Genomic DNA, 6,575 nt, shown 5'->3' with positions numbered 1-6,575 from the left:
TCTTCATCTCCCGGTACATGGAGGGCGGCAACGGCCGGTGTCGCTCTCGTATGGGTGCCGCGTCTCCGGTCGGTATCTGGTGTTGCACGACGTCCGTCCGTCCGAAATCCTCGTCATGGATGGCGAACACCTTCTTCCACCGACACAACATCTCGTGTAACTCTCTCTTCTGCGCCTCCGGCAGGTCATCACGCTCCGTCAACACTTCCATCTCTTCGGGCAGGGTCTTCAGTGGTCCATCATCTTCCACACTGATTACGGCCACTTCCACCTCTCCGTCGGTCCCCAGGGACAGGCTCAGGTCCCTGCCGCCTCGGACATCCGCTTCTTCCACCGGGTACAGCCTCCCCAGCTTCTGGTGGCGGTCCAGGACCAGACTATATGCGTGTGGGTTACACACTCGTATGGGAACACGTCCGTGGCGCACCGTGACGAGGGCACGGGCCACTCCCAAATCTTTTCCATCCGGCAAGGCTTCCATCAAGGCCTCGTAGTCCGCTCCATTTGGTCCTCTCCAAGCGCGGCCCCAGATCATCACTTCACTCTGCGCGGGGATTCGAATCTTCCGCCGGCCGACCGGCCACACATAACCGATGGACCCATCTTCGTTCGTCACTGCCTCCACCCTCCTACAGGTGGCGAATGCGTCCTTCCACAGCGTCCTTCCCTGCTGACATGGAAACACAGGCCTCCCAGGCCATTTAAAGAGGGCATGCCATACAGCGTTCACGACATTCATCCCAATAATCAGCGGTTGAGTACAATGTTCATCTTTCACGATTACAACTCCTCTCCCTGGGATCTTCATTCCCTCCAGCTCTAGGTCCAATATGGCATAGCCAGTGTACGGTAAGTCAAGACCATTAGCCAACCAAACAAAACAAAACAAAAAGCAGCAAAACAGCAAAATTTCAATACAGTTTCTCTTAGGGATTTTGTGTTGTTCTCTACCCGGTCCTGCCGCGCTACGCCAAATATGTGACGGTGGCCAGGTTGTCACATGTAACTTGCCACTTCTTTTTAGAATGCTGACACTCTTTACTTTGTCTCAATAATAAATAAATAACAATACACATTAAACTCACAACAATAAAATATCAGTTGCACGGTAAAGTGCGGGGTGCGTAATTACTGTGAGAATAATACTGTTTGTTAGGTACTGCAAGACTACGCCACCTTTTTATTTAAGAGGTAGGGTCCTCTGTAACACTCTTTCTTAGGCTATTCACAGGTTCGAGTTTACCCAGGTAAGTACAATACTTTTAAATGAGAACAACACTTCAACACATATCCCTTGGAGAAAGCTGGACGGAAACAGGTTTGTATAAAAAGGTAATCTATTTTATTAAGCTAATACAGTGGCGTCTATAAGCCATAAAATATTGAAAAGCATAAACAAAATATAACACTAATTCTAAAACCTCAACCTCCTAATGCGCCCACTAACTAACTAAAATACAGGAATACAGACAATCACCAAACACTAAAAACAGACAGGGCTTGTGCAAACTATAGCAAATAAATAATGAATTTAGCGTTAAAGTGCCAACTATTACTGAAGCAGTAAAGTGCCAAGTGCCAATTCAATTGCTATATGTCATATACTCATCACGGTTCAATGCAAAAGGTGGGAATGTCCTTATATGGGGTTTAACTGGAGCGGGGGTTTAGGCCAGGAATCACTGTCTCTTCTTGTCTTCGTGCGTATTGCCTGCAATCATAGAAACTAGAACCAGTTCATCTGTTCAGGTATATTTCACATATGAGGTTTAGGACCGTGGGTTTATAAAGGTAACGTTGCATAGAAGGACACTTACTCGCCCGCCAGACTGTACGTCTGGCTTTGAGGGTGTGAAGCGCGCAACGTTATCGCCACTGGACCTCTCCTCCGTTCCTTGGTTCGTCTGTCTGTCCTCCCCGTCTCTGCTGCTACTGCGCCGTCTGCTCACCGTCCGCTGCTGGTGGCTTGGTACGTGCCGCGATCACTGTATTCCCCACCTCTGCTCCGTGGTATGTCTGCTCCTCCTGTGCACAACCGTCCCTTCTGGCTGTCACTTCCACACTGCCCTGTATGCCTGTCTCTCTGCTGTCCAAGTGGCTCGCGCTCACTTTTGAATAAGGTGGGCCACACCCTACTCCGCCCTCATTCGCTCTGCCACCAGCGTGACCTGGGGACATTGGCCGTCCGCTGTCACAAGGCCAATGTCACACAGCCTATAGGGGAGTCCAATGTCAAGTGGCTCGGGGACCGGGGGGAAATACATTGTCAACCATAAAACATGCAGTGCAGAAATATAGTTAAGAGAATGATGTTTTTAAGTGCGTAATACAGGTTTTTCATCATCAATAAAAAATGTTACAATTTGGTTTCACCCCCCTGCTTTGACCCTGTCACACTATCCCAACTTAACTTTTCAGGGGGGTCTAAATTGACCTATACCGTGTACAATTGGAACTAAGCATTCATTTGGTTCAATTTGTGTGACAGAGTTAACGGGAGACTACAGTATGAAATTTAAAGGTTTGAGAAACATGGCTGTACACTGTACATAGCAACAAGAACTCCAAAGGGGTTCCAGTCATAATTGGGTTAAAGCAGTAAAAGTTCTGAGCAGTAAAATCATCATTCATGAATCAATATCAGGTCATGTGGTACCTGTGGGAGAAATCTGCATCTCTTCCAAGTTCATCCCAGCAAAATCCCCTATCCGGCCCTGTTCCATAGCCATCAGGATTTTGCTGACCGTGGCGATTTGGAGTGTGTCCATGTCCTGCCTATAGAAATCCCTGTGGATGTTTATGTTATGGCCCATGTATGATGATAACTGATCAAGGTCATTCTTTTTGAGGTTGAGTACATTAGAAAGAGTTGCACATTGTTTACGCAGACGTGTTGAACGGATGAGATCGGGATTTTCAGCACCACACTCATTGGCATATCTTCGAACACAGTCGCATCCTCTCAGGTAGCTTAAGGCCCCTGGCCGTGCAAACAAGTAATCATTCTCTTTCGCCACACCACATTCCTCTCTCTTCATGCACATTAGCTCAAGCGCTTCTTCATTAGATGGACAAAGTAGGACAGGATCGTTCCTTTCGTTCTTTCCAGGAAGTTCAACTCGGGTGAAATGTGAGAATAGCCCCATCTCTTGGACCGAGAGGCAATGTTGAAGTTCCTCATGGGGCACAGACTTCTTTCTTGATTGGAAGTAAGACATTTTCATTTTCGAAACTTCACCCTCCCTTCGCCGGTTGAACATGATTACACTTGTTAGATTAACCTCAGCAGAGTAAACAAAAACAGTACTCAAGTAAAAATACAGTTACTTCCCATTAATTACTCAAGCGGAAGATAATAGCCCGTTCCTTTAAAACTGGGAGCAAAGGATTTCACGGTTGACTGCTGTCACAGCCAGTTGTCGACGTTCCATGTAAGCAGTCAGGAAACCAGCCAAGGTTAGTCTAAAGGGAATCAGACCCTGGGCAAACTAGACCCAGACTCCCTCACCGGAACCTCTTCAAGGCGTGCTAATTCCTCTCCGGTTACCGGAATTTTAACCTTACTTATCGCTTTATCTAGAATGGATAAACTCTGTCTCTTGAGTTCAACCTAGAGGATCTATTCTCGGTAGATTACAAGTGGCTTCCGACAATGACCAGACTCAGACTTGGACTAGACATTGCTCAAAACTCAGGCACAAATCTAAAATAAGATTTAATAACACTCAGTGATCGTAGACCAATACTATTGCCTTGGCGTCTTTGACCAGCAGTTACGGGACACAACTGCTGTTGTATCTGCGTGTGCTTCAACATCAACTGTAACAGACCTAATTTCACTCTTGGCTCTGCGTTATCACCCAGCAGCTAGTGTCTAGTGATCTCTCGTGAGCAGCGCTCTGTATCCTGCTTTTATAGGAAATAAATGAGAGCCACTCGTTGAGAGATGAACCTAGCACCAACCACCTTACTCAGTAATAGACAGCAGATAGATATCTCCACTTGGAAGATATCGTGAGAATGAAACTTTAGGCCGTTGACAGGGCCTGTCCCAACCCGTGTCAGTTAGAGAGAAACTCTCAAACACGGGTTAGCTCCTATTCTAATGTAGTAATTTGTGTTACCAATCTTACCACAGAAATACAGGAAAAGGACAAAAAAAACGGATATCTTTCTTGGCTAATGAGGCAGTGGGGAGGCAGTCGTCACACAAAAATGAAGTTCAATAAAAAGGATTTATTTAGGAAGTGAGTTACAAATGTAGAGAGTAAAGTACTGAAGAGAGGAAAAAGCCACCGAAGTGGCTGTTAGCTGTATATGAGCAAAACAATGTCTCTAGATGCAAAATCCAGGAAGAGGGTTTGCCCAACCCAGGGCGGCAGGGTAATAGAAAGAGCAGTCCGTCGCGTCATATTACAAGACATGTAGTTGCACCTCCCACCCACCGAAGTCAACTCCCATCCCTCAGAGCACGTACACATGTTCCCACAGTGACACATCATAGCTGCAGCTGGTGCGTGACCTTGAGCGTGGGCGTCTAGTATCTTATCAGCTTTTACCTAGACAGTGCATGAGAAACGTTTCTAGCAGAAAACACATTTATAGTTGAGTCATATTGTGCTAGCATTTCTCTGAAGGGCTAATAACTGGGCCCTTGTCTCCTTTGAGCGGGATGGTGTCGACCCTGTGGGTCTCTGTAGTATCCTAGATCAGGACTTGGTGCGTATGGGTCGGGGTGCGGCATCGCACCCCACTGGACTGGCTTTTTCCCCTGTAGAAGGAAGATGGCCCAGCAGCAAGGGGCTTCTTTTTCTCCCTTGTCTTCTTGTTGTGAGATGGGGAGGAAGTGGAAGGTTTTGGGGCCACTTTGCGATCGAGGCGCTCGCTCTCAACAGTTAGCTTTAGCTAACCTTGGCCTGTTGACTACTGACTACTGTCAGTAGTCAACAGGCTACTGACAGAATGATTACAAAAGCATTGGTACTTTTTTTCCTCATGTCAATAATGACTGTCTTAGTATCATTAGCCATTTTAGTTTTAAAAGCATTTTCACAACATCTCCAAGGTTGGGGAAGGTTGCTGCATAAACATGACATCAGTAAATAATGGGAGCAAGTAAAACAATGATTTTCCTTTTTTCTATTGAACTATATGGGTTTATATCAATCAAAGCTTACAATGCTGGTTATATCAGTGACATTGTATATCCAAAATAAATAAATACAAAAAAATCAAATCGTATTTAGCACTGTCTATAACCACACTCACCGAGGTCTGTCTCTCCACTGTCCTCATCCTCCTCGTCTGACTGCTCCAACTCCTCCAACTCATCCAATTCATCTAGCCCATCTCCAGTAGCCATTTCCAGCTGAGCCGAACCATCTGTGGACTCACTTTGATCTCGGCTTCTCTCCCCAAGCAGCTTCACAGCTTTGACGATGTTGGAGCCATTATCTGTCACAATGAGCAGCACCTTGTCTTCTGCTATACCCCATGCATCTAATGTCTCATCAATGCAGCGAGCAATGGACTCTCCGGTGTGTGGGTGCTCCATTCGGTGTAAGTTAAGCAGAGCATGGTAAACCTTGCATTCAGGCGGATAATACACTGCTCAAAAAAATAAAGGGAACACATAAACATTACAATGTAACTCCAAGTCAATCACACTTCTGGGATATCAACCTGTCCAGTTAGGAAGCAACACCGATTGTGAATCAATTTCACCTGCTGTTGTGCCACAGACCATTTCCCTGTCCTCATCCTTTCTGGCTGATTTTTGGGTACTTTTGCATTTTGCCAGTGCCCTCACCACTAGAGGTAGCATGAGACAGTTTCTGCAACCCACAGAAGTTGCTCAGGTAGTGCAGCTCATCCAGGATGGCACATCAATGCGCGCTGTGGCAAGAAGGTTTGCTGTGTCTCCCAGCACAGTGTCAAGAGCATGGAGGAGATACCAGGAGACAGGCCAGTACACCAGGAGACGTGGTGGGGGCCGTAGGAGGACAACAACCCAGCAGCAGGAGCACTATCTGGTCCTTTGTGCGAGGAGGAACAGGAGGAGCACTGCCAGAGCCCTAAAAAACGACCTCCAGCAGGCCACATGTGCATGTTTCTGCTTAAACCGGTTTGGCGTGGGTCAGTGATGGTCTGAGGATCTCATCCCGGTACCTAATGGCAGTCATGGTACCTCTGGTTAGCACATAGAGGTCTGTGCGGCCCTTCAAGGATATGCCTCCCCAGACCATCACTGACCCACCGCCAAACCGGTCATGCTGGAGGATGTTGCATGCAGCAGAACGTTCTCCACAGCGTCTCCAGACTCTGTCACGTCTGTCACATGTGCTCAGTGTGAACCTGCTCTCATCCGTGAAGAGCACAGGGTGCCAATGGCGAATCTGCCAGTCCTGGTGTTCTCTGGCAAATGCCAATCGGGCTGCACGGTGTTGGGCTGTGAGCACAGGCCCCACTTGTGGACGTCGGGCCCTCATACCACCCTCATGGAGTCGGTTTCTCACAGTTTGAGCAGAAACATGCACATGTGGCCTGCTGGAGGTCGTTTTGTAGGGCTCTGGCAG

This window comes from Gymnoscopelus microlampas (genome assembly GCF_963454915.1).
Source record: "Gymnoscopelus microlampas genome assembly, chromosome: 5".
NCBI classification, from domain to species: Eukaryota; Metazoa; Chordata; class Actinopteri; order Myctophiformes; family Myctophidae; genus Gymnoscopelus; species Gymnoscopelus microlampas.
This window is presented reverse-complemented; position numbering follows the sequence as displayed.